The 23,613-nt window shown below is 45.9% G+C and overlaps 1 non-coding gene across 1 annotated transcript; it reads right to left on the reverse strand.

Annotated features, from left to right (window-relative positions):
• Nucleotides 1-9,116: 9,116 nt before the first annotated feature.
• On the reverse strand, nucleotides 9,117-9,223 carry LOC127206769 (U6 spliceosomal RNA). The gene has a single exon (XR_007832864.1). It is a non-coding gene; the product is annotated as a U6 spliceosomal RNA (small nuclear RNA).
• Between the last annotated feature and the right edge of the window lie 14,390 nt (nucleotides 9,224-23,613).

Raw genomic sequence — 23,613 nt, forward strand, 5'->3', positions numbered from 1 at the left:
CAGAGTTCTCCAGAAGAGCATTCCAACAGCATGTAAACAGTGAGTTGTTAAATGGATTTCATGACTGTCTGGGTGGTATAACAATGGTTGTCTGTATGCTGGAGAGCCAGAGAACCCAGGTGTTCCTTGGTCTCCAGAAGAAGGTGTGAGAACCCAGTGTGAGGCTGAAGCCATGCTTCCTAGAGAGTCGCTGGAGTGGGTCCATATGTAAGGATGAAGAGACTAAAATCTGGCTGGCAGCAGGAGTAGACGCCCTGGTTTAGGAACAGCTAAACTTGCACACATGGGCTGGCTTCCTCTTCTTTCGACCTCGTTTCGTTCAGCCTCCAGCCTACTGAACACAGCTGGGCACATTTAGGACAGCCCATTCCCATCAGTGGATGTCCCACATGTCAACTGTCTCCAGAAGTCTCTCACAGACATACCAGATGTGCACTTTACTAGTTTCTTAGATGTCTTTACACTTAATTAGTTCACTATTAGTGAGTCACTGTCCTGTGCAGTAGGTACAAATATGCCCAGTTTATAGCCCAGAATTGTTGGGTCTCAAATCCAGGACAAATGAGTGAGGTGCCTATTAGCATATCAAAGTGAATGTTGATGGCCAGGTTCTCCAGCATCCCTTAGCTCCAACCTGTTACTGAGTCCTTCTGCCTGGCATACCTTACCCCCTACCTTGAACTCTCCAGTCCCAGGAACTGAGCTGGGCTTTCTTTCCTCCCCCAGCCTCTCTGATTTCCATATAATCTAGCCATTCTGGTTACATTGGCCCTTTTCTACCTTTTTGGTTTTGCCTTCTTGGCTACTTCTCCTGGTTCTTCTCTCCTCCATCCTCCATCCTCCATCCCCCATCCCCCATCCTCCATCCTCCATCGCCCATCCTCCATCCCCTATCCTCCATCCCCCATCCCCCACCCCCATCCCCCATCCTCCATCCCCTATCCTCCATCCCTCATCCCCCATCCTCCACCCCCCATCCTCCACCCCCATCCTCCATCCTCCACCCCCATCCTTCATCCCCCATCCTCCAACCTCTATCACCCATCCCCCATCCTCCACCCCCACCTTCCATCCCCTATCCCCCATCCCCCATCCTCCACCCCCATCCTCCATCCCCCATCCCCCATCCTCCATCACCCATCCCCCATCCTCCACCCCCCACCCTCCATCCCCTATCCCCCATCCTCCACCCCCACCCTCCATCCCCTATCCCCATCCCCCATCCTCCACTCCCCACCGCCCACCCTCCACCCCCTATCCCCCACCCCCCATCCTCCACCCCCATCCCCCATCGTCCCCTTCCTTTACGTGGCCTGGCTCAGGGTCATGTGCACTCTGGACTCTCCCAGATGTCTCTGCCTCTGGCTATGCTTTCTCTCATATCTACAATAAACCTTCTCCTCCACCTAGGAGCAGTCATGTACTCCTTTTTTTTTTTTTCCATTCAAAAATGAGTCACAGGCTGAGAAACTTGTCAAAGTCCACACATGTGATAACTAACAGAAGCAAAACCAAACTTACCTGCAACTTCAAAACTTTTTTTGTTTTGTTTTGCTTTTTGTTTTTTGAGACAGGGTTTCTCTGTGTAGCCTTGGCTGTCCTGGACTCACTTTGTAGACCAGGCTGAACTCGAACTCAAAGAGATCCGCCTGCCTCTGCCTCCCAAGTGCTGCAGTTAAAGGTGTGTGCCACCTTGCCCAGCCTAAAAAAAAAAAAAAAGTAAGTTCCATGCTGAGCATCGTAGATCAAAATTGTAAGGCTGAGGCAGGTGGATCCCTGCTAGTTTGAGGTCAGCCTGGGCTAAATGGTAAATTAAAGGCCAGCCTGGGCTACAAAGTGAAACCTTGTCTCAAAAAAGAAAAAAAAAAAAAAAAAGAACAGGCTCAGATAAAAGTGGATAGAAGGGCTTACCAATCAGGCCTGATAGCTATTCCTAGAACCTAAGATGTCAATTTTTACATTCGTACATGTAAACTGCAGATATAGCCAGGTGTGGCACACAGACCTTTCATCCCAGCACTAAGAAACAGAGGCAGGCTGATCTCTGTGAGTTCCAGGCAACTCTCATTTATATAGTGAGTTAAAGCTAGCGGGTGCTTTGTGTGTGTGTGTGTGTGTGTGTGTGTGTGTGTGTGTGTGTGTGTGTGTGTGTTTTAAGTTCAAAGTTTTAAGTTCAAAGAGGCTGGGGATGTAGCTCTGACTCTGGGTTCAATCCCCAGCATCTAAAATACCAGGGTTAGAGGTACATATGGTACATGCCACTGGGGAGGTTGAGGCAGGAGTTCATGGCTGTCCTCAGCTGCCTAGTGAGTTCAAGGCCAGCCTGGATTACATGAGACTGTCTCAAAACATAAAACAAAACAACAACAACGAACCCTATCTCACATCACAGATTTCATAGGTAAGCACCCCCTCAACGTTCCCAAATGGGAATGATATGGAGCCTCCCAAATCTATTCCTTTAAAGGCAACAACACTGTCTCGTGTGCTTACTGAACTGTCAGATGGTTTACCTTGCTAGACAAACACATATGCCTTGGCCTCATTAACTCGGTTCTGGTTTTAATTCTTGCCAAGATTTCAACTTCAGACAAGTCTATTAGTAGTTAGCACAGTGACAGCACCTCATGAGAACAAAGCAGAACAACAGCCGGGCGGTGGTGATACACGCCTTTAATCCCACCACCCACAGCCAACAGCTAGGACTATAAGAGAAACCCTGTCTTGAAAAAAAAAAGAAAGAAAGAAAAAGGAAAATAGAGGAAATAAGGTGCAGAAAGTCAGACCAAGATCCCAAACACAATTATATCCTGCTGGTCCTTGAACACTGAGGGAACCCTCACTGGGCCTGAGGACTTGGTTTATTTATTTATTTTGGTTTTTTGAGACAGAGTTTCTCTATGTAGCCTTGGCTGTCCTAGACTCACTTTGTAGAGCAGGCTGACCTCGAACTCACAGCAATCTGCCTGCCTCTGCCTCCCGAGTGCTGGGATTAAACGTGTGCACCACCACGGCCGATCCTAAGGCCTGGGGACTTTAGAAGTCAAACTAGGAGTCATCCTGGCCACCACCTAGTTGTCAATGGGTCTCCAATGGGTCCTATGTGGCATGATGTCACCACAGTGAGGTTTTGATTCTCAGCCATATATGTTTAGAAACCCAACCCGCCTTACCAGGTATGGCAGTTTACACCTGTAATCCCAGTACTTGGGAAACTGAAGGAGGAGGATTGCTGTAAATTTGAGGCCAGCCTGGGACCACAGAATGGGCTTTCAAAAAAATCCAATCTCCTAACACATAACTTGTGAGTTTGTTTCCTAAAGCTGATTCAAAAATCCCAGAGGCTGGTATTTAAAGTCACAATAGCAGCTTTTTCATAAAATTATGATTAGATGCGAAAAGAAACATAAAGTCTGAGGACCAAACCATCCAGGAAGCCTGGATGGCCAAAGTTGGTTGCTCGAAGAGCCGGGAGTCAGAAACAAGAGGTCTTTTCTCTTTTGTTTCTAGGAAGTCTGTTTGTTGTTGTTGTTTGCTTGCTTGTTTTATTTATTTATTTATTTATTTTAGGATTTATTATGTATACCGTGTTCTGCCTACATAGGAAGTCTGTTTTACGTTATGGAGGAATCAGGCTCCTTAGCCCCAAGGCATCAATTTACTTGCCTTAACAACTGAACAGGTGATGGTAATCTCTTGTCAGCTCTTGGAAAGCTGCTCTGCCAGCCCCATCACACCCCAGTATTTGCTCAGAAACCCTCTCTGCTTCTAAGCCTCCAGAGCTCACCAGCTTTTGTCTGCATGCGTGTTCTTGTCTTAAATCGAGGTCACTGATTGTCCACATCACAGCACCATCTTGCTGGCCACAGGGGCCACGCGTCTCCTGTACTAAACAAAACGTTGAATACTATACTGTTCTGCCCTGACTTTCAGTTTTCTGAGCTTGAAAGGGCAATTTAGTTCCAAGTTCTTGAGGCTCCAACTCCTGAGAGCAGCCTAAGAGACGGGGCCGGCTGGTGGATGCTGCGCCTCCAGTTCTGAAAGGTTTTTCTGAAGCTTCAGAAACAGAGCCTGCTGCCATCAGATTTTTGCCTGTCTCCTGAAAAACCAAAGGATAACAAACATTGTTTCTGTAGCTACCGAAGAGACAGACTGCTTGGAGAAAGATTTACGTGGCTCTGCAGTCTCCCTGGCTGTGGCAGCTCTCGGGGAGTCGCTGCACACAGCAAGAGGCGGCAGCTCTTGGTTCTTGGCTCTTGGCCACAGTTCTAATAACAGTGGCTCCCGCTCTCACGCTGAGCTTCTAGCATGCTGGGAGTCTCCTGCTGACAAACCTCCGAAAGACAAGGCTCCAAGTCCTACCAGCTAAGGCTGCCAAGACTTAAAGAAGAATGGCTGCGGCCAGAGCCGTGGAACCAGGCCACATCAGAGCCTAAACACAGGAAAGGATGGCCCCCTGCCTGCGTATGTTATATAACACTTTGCCCAAGAGGGAAATAGTATAGACAGACCCCTCACCTCACCTGAACTCTTGGAGTACAGGGAAGAAGACATAGGCTCTGGGGGAACAGACATGCTTTTAATTTTATTTTCTTATGCTTTGACAATTTCATATATGTGTTCATAATGAATTTTGGTCAATTTCATATGCCATTACTAGTCCACTGTTTTTAAAATATTTATTTTTATTTACTTAACTAATCTTATTTATTTAATTTTGAAAGAGGGCCTCACCATGTAGGCCTGGATTATCTGAAATTTGCTGAGTAGATCATGTGCTGGCCTTGTCTTCGGGTTTATACCACTGTGATACCGCTGTGGCCAAAAGGAATGTGCCACACTCTGTCATAGAAGGCTGAAGTCTCTTTATCCATTCTTCTAAGAAACTGTGGTACATTTACACTATGGAATACTGCTTAGCTATTGAAAACAAGGAATTTCCGAAATTTGTGGATAAATGGATTGAACTAGAAATGATCATAATGAGTGAGTTAACCCAGAAGCAGAAAGAGTCAAATGGTATATACTCACTTATATCTGCACACTAGTCCAAGGGGCATGTCCCATGAATGTCTTCACTTACCAGGAAAGTGGGAGAGAGGGGAGGACATCCTTTTGGGACTCTAGGTGAGAGAAGCATGGGAGAATGGGGAAATAGAAGGATCCAGAGGGTCCTAGAAACTTACAAGAAGAACATTATGACAGGCAGATCTGGGCCCATGGGTCCTGCTCAAATTATGGCACCAGCCAAGGACAATACATGCAGTTAACTTCGAACCCCTACCCAGTTCTACCCAATGGACAGGACATTCTCCACAGTTGAGTGGAGAGTGGGGTCTGACTTTCACATGAACTCTGCTGCCCCATATTTGACCATGTCCCCTGGATGGGGAGGCCTGGTGGCACTCAGAGGAAGGATAGCAGGCTACCAAGAAGAGACCTGATACCCTATGAGCATATACAGGGGGAGGAGGTCCCCCTCAGTCACAGTCACAGGGGAGGGGAGTAAGGGGAAAATGGGAGGGAGGGAGGAATGGGAGGATAAAAGGGAAGGGATAACCATTGAGATGTAATATGAATAAATCAATAAGATATATTAAAAAAAAAAAAAAGAAGAAGAAGAAGAAGAAGGCTGAAGTCAGGGCAGGAACCTGGAAGCAAGAACTGACTTAAAAGCCATGGAGGTGTGCTGCTTACCGGCTTGCTCCCTCAGGGCATGCTCAGCCCGCTTTATTATAGCAATTGGGACTATCAGCCCAGGGATGGTACCATCACAGTCAGCTGGGCCCTTCCATATCAATCATCAATCAAGAAAATTCCCCAGAGGCCAATCTGTGGGGTCATTTTCTCAATTAAGAGCCCCCTCTTCCTGAAAGTGTCTAGATTGTGTCAAATTGACATAAAACCAGCCAGCATGATCCTAAAATGCACAGAATTTGCTAGCCTCTGCCTCTGGAGTGCTGGGATTAAAGAACTACACCTGGCTTTTTTTTTTTTTTTTTTTTTTTTTCCTTTTTTTTTTTTTTTTTTTGTTTTGTTTTTGTTTTTTGAGACAGTTTCTCTATGTGGTACACCTGGCTTTTGTTTCTTCTTTTTTTTTTTTTTTTAATTGGGGTGTGTGTGGGTGTGTGTGCTTGTGTGTATGGGCACATGACTACAGGTCTCCCCAGAAGCCAACAGTGGGTGTTGGAACCCTTGGAGCTGGAGCTATAGGCAGTTGTGAGCTGCCTGAGGTGGGTGCTAGGAACCAAACTCAGGATGTCTGCAAGAGCAGCGAGAATTCTTGCACCTCAGCTGCTGAGCCAGCCAGACCACCATTGTCTCCACTCCTTTTTTTTATTTTTTTGTTTTTTTTTTAATTTTGAGATAGGGTCTCACTATGTAGTCTTGGGTGGCTCCCGAACTCACTATGTAGACCATATTGACCTTAAACTCACAGAAATCTGTCTGTTTCTGCCTCCCAAATGCTAGACTTAAAGGCTTGGAACAGCATGCTGGACCACTGCTTTCCTTTGTCTCTCTCCCATTCTCTCTCTCCTCCTTTTGAGTTGTGGAGAGGTCAGGGAGAGAGAGAGAGTCTCAGTTTAGGTGGGGTTGCTTGGATGAGCATAGCTGGGGGGGGGGTGTGGTTATGAACCAGAGCCTGGGCAACTGATCACAGATTACATCCCTGAAGAAAATGACTTCCTTTTCTAGCAACCATTAACTGCCAACAGCCCCTCAGGGAGGGATAGGGCCTCCGGAGCCCTGGGGCAAGTTTTTCCCCTATACTTCTGGGCTCCCATGCAGTGAGGAGCAGTGAGTAGCGAGGCCTCTCTGTTCTTGTTCTGTTTCTCTCTGATTTGTTTTGTTGAGGCACCCGGATCCCACTATACAGCGCAGCAGGGGCGCCTCCAACTCAGTCTCCTGCTTCAGCATGCTGGCCTTACAGCCCTGTGACTCCCGGTCAAGGCCCCGCCTTCTGACGTTCATTCAGTGCTGAATACATTTGGTGATCCACAGCCTCTTCTTGGAGAGATCTCTACACTTGGCTGGGAGAAGCATCCAAACTGTCTTCTTCACTGAAGACCGAGAAGGGTTCTAGACTGTCCAGACCACTTCTTCAAAATAGGGAGGTTTATTACCATTTCCTGCCTCCATCCAATATTCACACATCTGAACGCATGACACTCCTAGAAGTGCTAGGAATAGAGTTAACTAAATGCAAAGGCTTGGCCCCTTTGTCATCCCTACAGTCTTTTCTCTTAACAGGCCCTAACCATTGAGGTAGATTCCAGATCTTTCTCCTACATTTTTGGCTTGGCTCAGGCCTCTGACCCGTGTGTCCGTAGCAGGGAGATGGCCAAAATAGGCAGTGAGGAGCACAGGCATTCAATCTCATTGCATCTGCTCAGTCTCTCCGCAGCCCTGTCAGGGAGCCTCTCAGAATTACAGGCTGGGCCAATGAGTCAACGCCTTCTTCATTCACAGTGTGAGAACGAACTGGGTGAGATACAGAGCAAAGTCCTTCAGAGGCTGCCTGCTGACTGCTGAAAAGTCAGAGCGATATGAGATACTACCGCTGCTGTGGGCGGTCTGCGCATGCTCCTGTCCCTGGGACAGTCTGCACTAGGCTCTGATGGCTACGCTCGCTCCCCACACGAGTCCTCACCCTTTCTCTGCTTGTCCTTGGCTGTCAGGAGGGCAGTTAATGATTCACTACAAGAAACTACTATTGCCACTTTTTGGTTTCTTTTCGGGGGGGCGGGGAGGGGGGAGTGGAGTAGAGCTCGGCACCCCTACAGAGGTGGAGAGCAGAAAACAACCTGCAGGAGTCTGTTCCTTCCCTCCACATCAGTTCCTCGGATCAAATTCAGGCCACCAGGCCTTGCAGCAAGCAAGAGCCACTGGGTCACCTCGAAGGCCCTTAGTCATCATGTTTTAACTCTTCAAGAACTGAGATATAGAAATGATACCCTTTAATAAAGGGTACCCTAACAAACTTATTCTATTGAGGTTAGGTCAATTCATTCATTGATTGGTTGACTAAAAAGAAAAAACTTTTTGTTGGGCACTGGCATGTGTGCTGCACAATTTGATATGAACAAGAGATAAAGATACATAAAAAATGAATTCTTTTTTTTTTTTTTTCCGAGACAGGGTTTCTCTGTGTAGCCTTGGCCATCCTGGACTCACTTTGTAGACCAGGCTGGCCTCGAACTCACAGCGATCCGCCTGCCTCTGCCTCCCGAGTGCTGGGATTAAAGGCGTGCGTCACCACGCCTGGCTAAAAAATGAATTCTTGACCCTCACTTTAAGTTGATTTTTGTTTTTCCAGTGTTAGGGAATCTTACCCAGGACCTCACATTTCCAAGGCAAGTGCTCCACCGCCGAGCTCTACAGCCAGCACATCCTCTAAATGGCAATAGTCTAACTAGGATGTGGAGGTGTCCATACAAACCACCAAACTACAGCGGGAGGACAGAAGGGCAGGTCAGTAAGGCTGCAGAGGTGGAGAAGGCCATTTTCACTTCCCAGGCCAGCAAGCAGATGCTTGGAGGTTTCTTGGGGGTGATCTAATTCTCTTTGTGCGTAAGAAGTCAGTTGCCAAGAGCAATAAAGGCAATGGAGCACACACAGTAAGCAATATGAAGTAAATACTTCAAAAGTCCCCTATGTGTGTGAGTTCGAGGCCAGCCTGGTCTACAGAGCAAGTTCCAGGAAAGCCAGAGCTGTTACACGCAGAGAAACCCTGTTTTAAAAAAACAAAACCAACCAACAACCAAACAAACAAAGTCCCTGTGTGCACCTAACAGGAGCTCAGTGTGGAAGCTCTTACTGCCAGTCACTCCCTTTTAACAGGCAGAGAAGCCGAAGTTGCATTGCTCTTCCCTGTTCCTCAGGGCAACTAATACAAGAACAAACAGGGCTCAGTACCAGGAATAACGCTGACTCACACTCTCAGGCTCTCTCTCCTTTTAGAACACATTGACTGAAGGCTTGGAATGGGATGATACCCATTCTCATAAAGGAAACGAGTGAGGTGGATAAAGGCAAGAGGTTAGCAGAAAGCAGGGGCCGAAAAGGAGGCAGTGGCTACTGCACTGGTCTCTGTTTTGGTTTTTGCATTTTTTTTTTTAAATATGGAATGCTTCACAGATTTGCGTGTCAACCCTGTGCAGGGGTCATGCTAATCTTCTCTGTATAGTTCTAATTTTAGTGTCCATGCAGCCAAAGCGAGCACCGGTTTTTGCATTTTTGAGACAGGGTTTTTCACGACGCAACAAAAGGTTGGCCCTGAATTCTTCATCCTCGTGTCTTCCTGGGAGTATTGGAACTACAGGCACGCAACCATCATTCACAGCTTGCACTGCTTTAGGCAAAGACAAGCCTCTCCCTCTTAGAAGAAAGGGTGGCTCTGAGAATCTTAGAGGAAAAGGCGGCCCTGCAAAAGGCATGTTGTAGGCAGAAGGACAAGGCTGTGCAGAAATAATATTCCTAACATCCTAGGAGCAGAATGCATGTGCTGAGAACACAGGAGGCCTCTTTTCATACGTCATGTCTTTGCTATCTCTTCTATTACTCCTAGCTGTCACTTAAGTCTGCACTTATTATTTTGCTATTCATATGCTTGTTTTTAATATTCATTCTGTGCCCCCCTTTGAGGGTAGCAATAGCGATGTCCTATCCTCACTGGCAACTAGCTCGGAGCCCACTCTTGTTAGTTGGTTAGGAAATGTTGTTTGATTTAATGGTATAGGAGAACTGGACTTCAAGGGTAAACAGCTGCAATGTCTGGCAATCCATAGGTCTGGCCAAGAATTTCCACCTGGCAAGCGGCATTTGGCAGTGACAGGGCATTCCACTGAAGCAGAGGAGGGATGGGTTGTGTAATAGTTCTGCAAATAAAATGGATTTTCTGGAGTGGCTCGGTTCTTTGAAAAGCAGTGTAAGCAAGGTGTCACCTTCACAGATTCCGTGCCCTATGTGCCTCTCTTCCAGGTTTAGATAGGAAGAGGCACAGTCAGTTTTCTGGTACATGGTGGTTATGCTACACGTTGTAGCCACAGAGAGGGAAAACCTGAATCTCACTGAGAGACTGGAGACTTGGCTCAATTGGAGAGGCCTTGTTGCAAGTGCATGAGGACTTGAGTTCAGGTCTCCAGAAGCTGTGCAAAATCTGGGCGTGGCCACACTTACCTGTGGATCTGTCAGTGGGGGTAGGGTGGGGGCATGGAGACCAGTAGATCCCCCAGAACTCAGTGGCCAGCAGTGCAGACAGTTGGTGAGCACCACCACATTCAGGGAGGCTTTCTGTGCTGCATGGTGGTAGTGGTACATGCCTTTAATTCCAGCACTTAGAGAAAGGCAGGTGGGTTTCTGAGTTCGAGGCCAGCTTGGTCTACAGAGAGAGTTTCAGGACAGTCAGGGCTAAAAAAAAAAAAAACCTCAAAAGACAAAAAAACAAAACAACCAAACAGTCAGCATCAACTTCTGGCTTCATATACATGCATACTACATATGTGCACTTGAATGCACACTGGTGCACATACACATAAATGTGTGAGCATGTGCACACACACACACACACACACACACACACACACACACACAAATCTCAATGTGGAGTCAATAAGCCTATAGATAAAATAACCAGAAAAATTGAAGTCAGTTACAAATTTTAAAAGCTGGGCTTTGTGCCACACGCCTGTAATCCCAGCATTTGGGGAGGCAGGGGCAGGCGGATCTCTGTGAGTTCGAGGCCAGCCTGATCTACAAAGTGAGTCCAGGACAGCCAGGGCTACACAGGGAAACCCTGTCTCAAAAAAAACCAACCAACAAACAAAATTTACACATTACAGTTTTGTTGCTGAAGATGTCTGGACAGCCTAAAAGGCTCACATGGTAAAGGTTTGGAAGCCAGCTACTGAATCTAAAGACTGACAAAAGCATGAAGGCTCTGACCTGGTCCCTGGGTGTCTGTATTCTGAGTTCATACCACAATGACATTATCCATGGTGGAAATGCTAGCAGTGGGGCCCAGCTAGAGGAAGCAGTCACTGGGGCTGTGCCTTAGAAAGGAAGACCTTTCCCCGGAGCGTCACCCTGCCGCTCTTTCTACTTCCTGGCAGCCGTGAAGGGGAGCACCTGTGCTCTGCCTCCGGCCACGCCTTCCAACATGATGCATCTTGTCTTGGGTTTGAAAGCTGAGCACACACTGGATCCACTGAAGCTGTGGGCCAGAGCAAACTCTCCTTTAACTGTTTTCTCGCTGTATTTGTCACAGAGATTAAACATCTGACAGGAGGATGTCCTAGAGAAGACAGCCTTACCGTGTGTCTCTAGCATCCTACGATTCCGTGGTGTTTGCTCCTCTACCCTGTGGAGCCTTTGAAACACTAAAAAGTCTACTATTTACTCCTCCCTCCACCTCACCCTCTATGAAATCAAGGTGGCTTTTTTAATTTGCAGTACAACCATGTATGTGCCTTTTGTCTCCCTAGCCTCTTAGTTTGGATCTATAACCCTAATTTGAATACCAAGTGTCATTCCTCTTTAAGGACTCCAATTCTTTCTTTTAGAAGAATGTTGTGTGACACTGTTTCTGGAGTAACACGGACAAATGTTCACTGACCCCAGCGAGGGAACAGAGGTCAGAACAAAGTAAGGATGACTTTCGGGGACTTTCTGAAGCCATTGGGTTACTTCCTGAGCTTAAAGAATTTCCTGCCTGATGAAGTGTTTGACCTCCCTTTTGACGTCCTGGGTCTTAATGAGCTTTCCTCCTAGATGGAAGCTTTTATTTTATTTTGAGACATGGTTTCTCTGTGTAGCTCTAGATGATCTGAAACCAGCTCTGTAGACCAGGCTGGCCTCAAACTCAGAGACCTATCTGCCTCTGCTCCCGAGTGCTGGGGTTAAAGGTGTGCGCCACCATGGCCCAGCTTAAAACAGAAGGTTATTTTTATTTTTTTTTTCAGTACTGGGGATCAAAACTAGGGCCTCACACGCTGGGTATGTGTTCTACTACTGTGCCGCATTTTTCACATATGTCTGGTGGCAAGGGAAGATGTGCTAGGTTCCTTTTTATCAGCGCTTGGTTCTGATACGAATGGTGGTCCTAACTGTCTGCCTTAACGTACAAGGCAATGAGTGGATCATTTCAGGGAGTAGAGAGTCGTGATTAATAGACAGCAAGGTGTGTAGCTAGGCACTGGGCAAATTCATATTTGTATCGGCTCAGGAGATACTGAGTGCTGAATACCCTGCCCCGTGTCTGGCATGTAAGCTCCTCTTCACCTGCATACAGATTTCACAGTGTACCTTCCAAACATTATTTTTTCTATGCAAAAACCTTCTACCAGATATTTTTGCTAGAATAGCATCTTGATTCCCCCATAGTAACACATATGAAAGACTATAAAGCCAAGGGTCAGTCGTGCTTAGGTCTTTGACGCCAGAACCAGTTCTTTCCCTGTACAGCAGATCCGCTATGTCCTCGATTCATTGTTATAATCTGTGTTTAGAGGGTCAAGGGTAAATGTAAATAACTGAGAGAATTCTCTGCGAGCTCATGGGTATCTGACGTATTAGAGCTGTATGACTATATAGCTGTCTTTGTAAAATGACAGCGCTGCGTAGTCCAGGACACATGTGGCCCTATTTAATGTCTTTAAAGTTGAGGTATACCTTATCATAGAAGATGCTTTGTAGTTGTTTCTGCCACTCAGCCATTCTAACATGGTTGTCATTGCTTGTTCATGCAGAAACTCAGTTGCTTCTCCTTCAGATATATATAAAAAAAAAGAAAGAAAGAAAAAAGAAAAAAAAAGAAAAGAAAAGAAACCCATGTATATTTCAGTGTGTTGATTCAACCTTTGGTATAAGGAATATAAATTTTATGTATTGCTTGAACATTTCCCATAGACACTACCTAGTAAGGTAAGGAAAACACCAGCATTGAGTCATAAAGAACCAGAGCTGGAGAGATGGCTCAGCAGTTAAGAACCCTGACTGCTCTTCCAGAGCACCTGGGTTCAATTCCCAGCACCTACATGGCCACCAACAACCTTATGTAATTCCAGTCCCAGGCCCAGTCTTCTGGCCTACAGAAACATGAGGCATGCATAAAATACACACATAAAAATAATAAAATCTCAAAGCAAAGAATGGATGCAAGACGTTTGAAGGAAACTTCAGAAAGTGTTAGGGGGGTTGACATATGCCTTTAACCCAGCACTCTAGAGGCAGAAACAAGCAGATCTCTGTGAGTTCCAGGACAGCCAGTGCTACATTGTAAGACTACAGTCAGTAACACACACACACACACACACACACACACACACACACACACACACACACACACCTCAGGTAAAACAAAAGCAAACAGAAGGCTGGATTGATAGCGTTCTTGATGGCATGGGTGTCACTGTGCTGAAATATAGACATTAGTGAGTGACTCAGAGACAAAAGTGACCCAGAAGACAAGCTGGCTAGGAAGGCATTTTGAACTGAGTTGTTTGTTTGTTTGTTTGTTTTTATGTTTTGCTTTTATTAAATGCAGAAGCATGATGTATGATTAAAAACCAATGTCTATAGGACTAAGGCTATCACTCAGAGAGTGTGTGCTTAGCACGCTGAGCTTCTGGGTTTAATCCCCAGTGCTATAAAAAAAAACAAGAAGAACAATGTGACTGTGTATAAATAGGTCTAAGCAAGCCCTGTCGATAAAGGCTGAGTGACAAGAGAGCATTATGTCATCCATTGGGCCGCAGTTGTGTTTTAGGAGTGTGTGACAATGCTTTAAAAGCAGTAGCGTCTTAGAGTCAGCGCTCCAGTTTATTCACTTAGCTCACTTACATTATAATAATAAACTTGTATTAGAAGCAACATAGTAGCTCCAGTTTTAGTTACAGGGAAAAAAAAAATGGCAAATGAAATAATCTTTACTAACGCCATAGACTCAGGATCTGAGGATGCTCTGAATGACTCATGCATTTGTGTTTTAGAATAAGCCCTCAAATTTTTCTTTTTCTCTCTAAAATGTCAAGATTTGCATCCATTTCAGAAACTCTGATTAAAAGAAAACAGAAAGGAGGGTATCTGGCAAGGTTGGATAGAACAGTTCATTATGGAGATTATGTCTCCCTTTGGCAAGCAAAGTGACTTTTCAAGGCTTTTATAATAGTAAATCACTACCTCAAGTAGCCTAGCACATGAAAAGGTATGAAATAAATAACAGGGCTGTTCTCAGTGCAGAGAATGCGGGCCACCCCAGCGGTCACACCCTGAATGCTCAGCATCAACAACAGAAGTGTGCACCTCACACATGTCACTCATCTAGCCCAGGCTGGCAGTCAGGGCAGGGTGAGTGCTGCTCCGTGCCTCTGAGTCATGTTATGATTTGAGCATCTGTGTCCCCTCAGAAATCATATCAGAACTTAATCTGCAGCAAGAGCTGGGCTTGTAGCCAGCCATGGTGGTGCACGCCTTTGAGCAGCCGCGGGGAGAGAGCGGTTGTAGGAGCCAGCGTGGCCAGCTCCTTGACGAAGGGAAGGCCTCGGGTCAAGTGTGGCTTCTCTAGCCAGACAGCAGCCACAGACCCTAGCCACAGGGAGCCCGGCCTCCCGTGCAGAGGAGGCCTGTGAAACCCTGCACATTGAGCCCTCCCTCCAGCCCTCCCTCCAGAGCTTCCAGACGTGATGAAGCCATGGGATTCTGGAGGCAGTGCCAATGAACAAGCTGTGCAGTGAGGGCCCCAGGGCCACCCCCTAGAGACCCATTCCCCCAATTAAAAAAAAAAAAAAGGACAAACACACACACAAACACACACACCACTCTCAGCATCCACAGCTGTGACTAGTCATTTCCACCATAAATTACTCAGTTCTGTCTGCTTCATTTACTTATTTGCTTGGTAGTTTTATGAAAAGTGTGTACATGATGTGTGTGCGAGTCACGACACCCGCGCAGGCTAGAGGATAATTCCGGCTCGGGTAGCTAGCGCCTTTACCTACCAACCCACCTCAGTGGCCCTTATTCCTTTTGTCTTTCTGAGACAAGGTTTCACTGTATGGCTCAAGATGACCTTCAACTCCTGGGCCATTCTCCTGTCTCCGTCTCTCAAGGGCTGGGACTACAGGTCTGTACAACAGCCACACCTAGCCTTATTTTTTTTTTAAAGATTTATTATTATTATTCTCTCTCTCTCTCTGTGTGTGTGTGTGTGTGTGTGTGTGTGTGTGTGTGTGTGCCCGTGCGCACTTGCATGCGTGTGTACCCTCATGCAGGTAACTGTTGAGACCTGAAATGGGTGTGAGATCCACTGTAGCTGAAGTAGAGAAGGTTGTGTGCCACCCAAAGGTGCTGGAAACTGGACTTACATCCTCTACAAGATTAGTATATGCTCTATGCTCTTAATGGACGAGCCATTTCTCTAGTCCCCACATATATCATCTATCTTTTTTTTTTTTTTTTTTTTTTTGGTTTTGGTTTTTTTTTTTTTTTTGGTTTTGGTTTTTCGAGACAGGGTCTCTCTGTGTTGCCTTGGCTGTCATTTTGTAGACCAGGCTGGCCTTGAACTCACATCCATCCACTAGCCTCTGCCTCCCAAGTGCTAGGATTAAAGGTGTGCGCCACCACGCCTGGCCTTATCTATCTATTTTTAATAGCACAAGGGACTGGAGAGATGGCTCAATGGTTAAGAGCACTTTTTGTTCTTGCAGGGAACACGGACTTGTTACAATAAATTGTATCCGTTCAGCCTAGGAAGACAATAACTGACACAGAGAGACTGAAACGATACAATTTATTGTAACATGGATTTGAGTCCCAGGACCCACACAGTAGCTCACAATCATCTGTAACCCCAGTTCCAGGGGCTCCAACAGGCATTCATGTGCATGCAGGCAAAATATCCATATACACAAAACAAAAATATACACACACGCAAAAAGAAATAAGTAGCAACACAAACGTACTTAGAAGTAAGTTGGTATTGAGAGTGAAACGTTTCTAACATCTGAAAACGGAGCTACAGCTACAGAGGCGGGTGCTGGGGAGAGGCTGGGAGAGCTGAGAGGTACACACTAGAGAGAGCCTAGCTTGCTGAGCCTAGAGAGTGCTACAGGGCAATTCTGGTGAGGGCCGTGAGCCAGAGTGAGAGCCTGAGCCTTAGACATTGCTTAAGTGGTTGTAATCAGAATGCTGGTAGCAAAGTTGGCAGGAAAAGGTACTTTGATGAGGTCTCAGATGGAAATGAAGAACAGGGTACAAAGGGCATTTTGTTGTAAAGTGACAAAGAACTTGGCTGAATTGTCCTAATGCTCCATGTAAGGCAGAACACACAAGTGATTAACTAGAGTTCCTTCTTTTTTTTTTTTAACATTTATACACATTTACGATATGTATAGTGCATGCGCGTGCACGAGTGAAGGCACACGTACGTCACAGCACACGTGTAGAGGTGAGAGGATTTGTGGAAGTCAGTTCTCTTTTTCCACTCTGTGGGCCCTAGGGATCAAATGCATGTTCTCCCGGCTTGGTGGTAGCCCCTTTACCCACGGAGCCATCTTGTCAGCCTGATCTAGAATATTTAATGGGAGAAATAGCTAAGCAAAGTACTGAGGGGGTTTACACAGCCTTTGTTTTTGTTTCTTGGTTGCTTTTTGAGGCAGGGTCTCTCTATGTAGATAGCCCTGGCTGTTATGTAACTCACTGTGTGAATCAGGCTGCCCTCAAAAGCAAGAGATCTGTGTCCCTGAGTGTTGGGATTAAAGGCCTACAGCACATTACCAGGCTGCATGGCTTCCTTTGACTACTCATGTGGAAAATGTGAGAAAACAGAAACAAAAATCAACTTTATAATTTAAAAGGGAAGAGAGTTAAAGATCTGGAAAATTCTTAGGCTGACTAGATTGTAAAAGTCAGCTGGGAGTGGCTCAGACAGTCAAGGAGCTTTGACTTGAGTCTCGGTCTCAAGGTTTAAGGTTAATTTCTTACTGGATTCTAGATCTGCTTAAGAGCTGTTAGCTAGCCTGCCTAACCTATTGCTACTTTTTAGAATGGGACTGTGTCTGTTTTCTAGCTGTCTTTTGGAAGCTGGGAGAGGATACTAGGGTTGTGGCCCAAACAAGCACTTGAGAAGGAGGGTGCTGTGGCTAGAGTGAGGCCAGAGGAAGAGCGATGGTGCAGCATTTCCAAGGTCTTCCGGGTTGCTAGTCCTAGCACACTCACAGAGCGCTCGGGCCTTGAGGGCAGAACAGTTAAGAAGGCTTGTAAGACCGATGTGGTCTCAAGGCTCACTGCCCAGCACTGTCTTGTCTCTACTTACATTCCAATACAGCACTCCGGGGCCACCCAAGTTGGGACTCAAGTGGGCCCAGGAGCGGCTGGTCATGACCCCTTGGGAAGTACAGAAACCTAGGCAGTGTTCTTGTCAGGGCCAGCACAGGGCGAGAGCCGTGGAGATGCTGTTTCACCTCCATTTCAAAAGCTGTCCCCAAGGAGACTTAAGGCCCATACAGCGAGCTTCCATACAGGTAAGGCACGCAGTAGGGTAGGGAGGTGAGGTAAGGCACGCAGTAGGGCAGGGAGGCAAGGGCCACTGCAGACAAGCTCCATAGGGCAGTGTCTAGAGGGCTGAGAGAGCCTGGGAGAGGCACAGGAGCTCAATTCCAAGCATAGCGAGTAGCCGCTGTTCCCTGAGAAGCTGTGGAGGTGGGGTTGCCCAGGGCCTAACCTCTGCCCCAGTGTGTCTGGAAAGTGGGTCAAGCAGTCAAGGAGCATTTGACTTGAGCCTCAGTCTCAAGGTTTAAGGTTATTTTCTTGCTGGATTCTAGATCTACTAATGCGCTGTTAGCTAGTCCATCTGGCCTATTGCTGCTTTTTGCAACAGGCCTGAGTCTGTCTTTCAGAAGTATACATTTACTCCGTTTCACAAGCTTACCGATAGAGCCTTGAGAGGAATTGTACCTTGAGTGCCATCTGATTTAGCCTGCGTTTGGACGAGACTTTGGACGTGGCTGCAAGTTGATTGGTGCAAGTTAAGGTTCTGGGGGCTGTTGGGATGGAATGTGGGCATCTCATATGTGAGAAGGTGACAGAGTATGGAGGACCAAGGGTGGACTATTATGGTTTGAATGTTTGTTTCCTCCTAACTTCGTGTTTAAACTTAATCCCCATTTCAATATTAAGTGGTGGAGCCCTGAGGGGATTAGGTTATGAATTACCAATCATGAATGGATTAAGGCCTCACAAAAGGGCTTGAGGGAGCAAATATGTTTCTCTGGAGCCTGTGTGCAAGGACACAGTCTTTATCCATGTGGAAGATGCCCTCGCTGGATGTCAGCCCTCCTTTATGTCATCATGAACCTGACAGCAGTGAGCACATAGAGAAATACACTCAAGTTTTTCTTTTCTGAAACAGGTTCTCACTATATAACCCAGGTTGGCTTCCAACTTGGAATCCTCCTGCCTCCGCCTCTAAAGTGCTAAAATCACATGTGTATGCCACTACATGAAACTCTCGCCTCAAGTGTTTTACTATAGCCACATGAGCAAAGAGACACCGTGGAGACTCGGGCTCTCTTGAGACACATGTGCACTGAGGAGGCTGGGTCAGAGGTTTCGCTCTGAACGGATCCCTTTCTCTGCCCGAAAATTATACCCGGCACTTCTTTCATAGGCCATATGCCAGCTATAGTCACATGATCTTAACCTAACAGCAAGGAGAGAGAGAATTTACTATGAAGCCCTGGCCAGCCCGGAAGTCACAAAGCCTGGCCTATTTCTGCTGGCATTAAAGGCATGCTTCACCATGCCTGATCCTCCTGACACTTCCAAATACCTAGGAAAGTGCCTGACTTACGGTGCTCATTAGTAATTGTTCAGTCAATAGTCAATAGGTTAATGAGATTTCCCTTTCAGCTGTGAGTCTACTCTGACACACTCTATTTTAGAGAGAATGAGATGGTCGGTGAGTATTATCGGTGTCTCCTGGCTGCAATAGGACCATTCAAGATGCCGAGGCAGGATGACTGCTAGGAGCTCAAAGGCAGCTCAGACTGCACAGTGAGTCTCAGGTCAGCTTGAGCTACAGAGTAAGACATTAGTGCAACAACAACAAAACAAAAATTGCATAAATTCAGGTTGATATGTCAGAAATAGGTAGAGTTAGTAAGTTATTTAGTAAAAGTTTATTAAAGTCAGTGAATTCATTCTCAAACATAGAGATGACATGAAATGTTTCCTTTAGTAGCTTGTTCTTGTTTTTACTGTATTCCTCCCTCCCCTTCCCCTCATCCACCTCCTTTCACTCTTTTGAGACAGTCTTATAACATAGCCCAGCTTGGCCTTCGACTCAGCATCCTTTGCCTTAGCCTCCCAAGTGCTGGGACTATAGGCATGTACCACTATGGCCAACACTGATTTTCTTTCTTTCTTTCTTTCTTTTTTTCATTATTGATGTTGGGTTTCTTTTCCTTTCCTTTCAGGCAAGGTCTCATACAGTACATATGGGGCCTCCAACTTGAGAGTGATCTTGAATTCCTTATCATCCTGTTCCTACCTCTCAAGTGCTAGAATTGGAGGCATGAGCCTGTTATCCTGCTTTTGGTTTTTGGGTGTTTTGTTTTGGTTTTTTGAGACAGGGTTTCTCTGTGTAACAGCCCTGGCTGTCCTGGACTCACTTTGTAGACTAGGCTGGCCTTGAACTCACAGATATTCCCACCTCTGCCTCCTGAGTGCTGGGATTAAAGGCATGTGCTGCCACCACCTGGCCTTTCCTACATTTCTTTATTTATTTTTAAGGTTTATTTATTTATTTATTATGTATACAGTACTCTGCCTGCATGTACATGTGCAGGCCAGAAGAGGGCATCAGATCACATTACAGATGGTTTTGAGCCACCATGTGGCTGCTGGGAATTGAACTCACCTCTGAGAGAGCAGACAGTGCTCTTAACCTCTGAGCCATCTCTCCAGCCCCATCTCCCGCATTTTTAAAATTGACTAAAATACGAAGGAATAGAACACTCAGTCTTAAAATCAAAGGCCACTGCAGAGAGCTGGTTTAAAAAAAAGGTAATATTTAGAGGAGTGATTGGGGCTGAGCTACCTCTGAGACTATAGAGACCCCCAAGCACCCCACCAGCCTGTGAGACACAGGCACCCTACTTCAACTCCTAAGACTACTGAAAGGCTGAACCCAGTGAGGCTGGGTAGGTGGGGCACCCAGAGATTTCTATTTTCATATGAAATGAGGCCACAGTCTTCTAAGACATGATTGCTTAGAGAGAAACAGTTCCCATGACAGGAGAACTTAGATTGTATTGATATAGAACAGCAAGGAGAGCCATTCAACAAACGGTATTCCTTTTGGCACTTATTCAATACTTCTTCTTCTTCTTCTTCTTCTTCTTAATTTATTTAACTTTTATTTTATGTGCATTAGTGTGAGAGTGTCAGATCCCTTGGAACTGGAGCCACAGTTGTGAGCTGCCATGTGGGTGTTGGGAATCAAACCTGGGTCTTCTGGAAGAGCAGCCAGTTCTCTTAACTACTGAGCCACCTCCCCAGCCCTCAATACCTGTTCTTTTGTTTGTTTGTTTGTTTGTTTGTTTGCTGGTTGGTTTTTTTTCAAGACAGAGTTCTTGGCTGTCCTGGACTCACTTTGTAGACCAGGCTGGCTTCTAACTCCCAGTGATCCACCTGCCTCTGCCTCCGGAGTGCTGGGATTAAAGGCATGGGCTACTACCACCTGGCTTCAATACCTGTTCTTAATTGTACCTGATTAGTAGAGCACAAAGCATTCAAGAGGAGGCTTTTCAACAAAGGAATTTCAAAGTGATTATGAGATATAATTTATCATTCACTTATTCACCAAGTGAATTTGGTGACACATGGTACTTGGTGCTGGAGAGACAGGGTGCAGAAGACAGGCACAATTTCACCCCTCATGGAACTCACGATCTGATAGGAAAGGTAAATAATTGAGCACTTCTTATGAAATAAACGCAATATTGGTGGTAGAAACCAAGATACTAGGCGCTACGGAATGATAAACCAGGGAACCATCCTCATTTTGAGAAGGAAGGAGCTCTTCAAAAGAAACTTACGTTTCTGAACTTAAATTCAAAAGAGGATTACCGGGTGATGGAAAAGTGAAGGGCCGAGAACTCAGGGTTGGAGGGAGTAGCATGTTTCCCGATCCGTGAAGCACAAGGTTTACAGGTTTAACTGAACAAGTGGGGAAGCTGGAGAAGAAAGCAAGCAGCTTGTTCCGGGCACATTGATGAGCAGGCTGCGCTTCCAACTCTTCAGGGCACTGCGGGCCAAGTCTATCTTAAGGTAAATCTTCTTTTATGACTCAAACTGTACCTGAGCCACTTAATTCTCACAGCCCCGTCAGGGACATCAACCAACCATGAAAGAGGCTGATGTAACAGATTTCAATTTACTGGCTGCTTCGAAGCAGGCAGGATGAGAACAGAGAGCTCCAAATGACTCGCCCCGCAGGAAGAGGGTGGGGCGAGGCGGCAGAGAGGGAGGAGGGAGAGCCAAGCTCTAAACGCAGCTGCGCATGACATTTCCGTCAGCAGCCTTCCCTTGCTCATTGAATGTTCTCGTTTATGATTTCATGTATCTCTTCCACCGGCTGGCGCCCACTCACTAACTGAGCTCTAAGGACCATCTAAAAGGGACAGTATTGAGACTCCCTTTCTCCTACCCTCCAGGCTAGGAAACCTCTGGATTCAGAAGGCAGGTGCCTACTCACTGCACTCAGGAGGCAGAGGCAGGTGGATCTCTGAGAGTTTGAGGCCAGCCTGGTCTACAGAGGGAGTTCCAGGAGAGCCAGGTCTACACAGAAAAAGCCTGTCTTTAAAAAAGAAAGAAAGAAAGAAAGAAAGAAACAAACAAACAAAAGCTGACACTTGGAGGGGCCAAAGTAGCACTGCTTTATCTGTTAGGGGGCCAGACTTAGAGAGGGCCAAATCTTTGTCTTTCAGTGCTGTGCTCACTTTTCCAGACAAATTGAAGTGTTAGAACATGTAAGGGCTGGGTGAGGTAACAGAGGAAAGCACCTGCAAGATTTGACTTCTTTCACCCAGTTTCACTGTGGTGTAAATGAAAAACCATGATGAATAGCACTTTGTCTCCATATCCTTTAAAGTTCCCAGTATTCTGGTCATTAAAGAAATGTATTGCACCCGGGCGTGGTGGCACTTGCCTTTAATCCCAGCACTTGGGAGGCAGAGGCAGGCAGATTGCTGTGAGTCCAGGACAGCCAAGGCTACACAGAGAAACCCTGCCTTGAAAAACCAAAAAAAAAAAAAAAAAAAAAAAAAAAAACCAGAAAGAAAAAAAAGAAAAAGAAAGAAAGAAATGTATTACTCGGGCTGAAGAGATAGCTTAGCAGGTAAGGGCACTTGCCACTCTTGCAAAGGACCCAGGTTCAGTTCCCAGCACCGACACAGTGTCTCACAACCATTGGCATCTCCAGTGCTAGAGGATCCAACACCCTTTTCTGGCTTCAGAGGTCAACAGACACATACATGACGTACATACATAAGGATGGGAAAATAGTCATATGCATAAAATAATCTTTAAAAAAATACATACCCACATACACAAGTGGGCTGGAATAAATCTCAATGGTAGAATGCTTGCCTAGCATGCATGAGGCTCTCAGATCAATTCTCAACAGTGCAAAAATCTACATATAACAAAAAAAAAAAAAAAAAGTATATACTGGTGTTGGAATCTAGAACTTCCAAAATTGCTCAGTCATGTAATACAAATATATCCCCAATTTATCTCATGCAAACTATGATAACTATAGTAAATACCAAAGTGTTTCCTTTCTAAAGGGCAAAACGGCAACCATGACAACAATCTGCTCACATCTAAATGACAGCAGCGTCTGAGAGCCAAGGCGGTTAGTTCTGTCATCAGGGACCTTTCCCAGCCAGGTCTAGGTTATTTGGATCACAGGCTGAACTTGGAAGGAGCATGAGAAAATTAAGAGAAAGGTCACACCGGGCCTTGTTAGTCTGTGTTATTTCTCAGCCCCCCAAAATGCATGTGGGAGGTAGTAACTACTTAGCTCATGGTAAAGCGAGCCCTGGTTAAAAAACAAAACAAAACTCATGTTGTCCACAGGTATTCAGAGAGAACTGAACTGATAAGACACTAATTCAGTTGCATGACATGCAGGGGAGCAGAGAATAATCACATGGCGGACAGCACGGAGTCAGCTTTGTGGCAGGAGCTCAGTAAGTAAATACTGGCTGAATAACTAAATCTATTTATAAAAAAAAAGCACAAGCTGTTCATTACCTTCTTTTCTTTTAAACGTGTATTCTGTGTGTGATGAGTGTGGGCATGCACATGCCATGACCTTGTGAGGAGTCGATTCTCTCTTTCCATCCTGGGGCGGGACTTGGGTGGCCAGCTTTGGCAGCAAGCACCCTTACCCACTGAGCTATCTCACTGCCCTGAGAAGTGGGTTTTTATTCTGTGTAGCTTTCGTACCTCGGGGACATTAACAGCACTAGCTGGTAACAGAGGGAGAGGCTGGAGGATGATATTTAAATTAGCACCATGAGACTATTCTGCAGACAGCCGTAAAGTGTG

This window comes from Acomys russatus, chromosome 23 (assembly GCF_903995435.1).
Source record: "Acomys russatus chromosome 23, mAcoRus1.1, whole genome shotgun sequence".
NCBI classification, from domain to species: domain Eukaryota; kingdom Metazoa; phylum Chordata; class Mammalia; order Rodentia; family Muridae; genus Acomys; species Acomys russatus.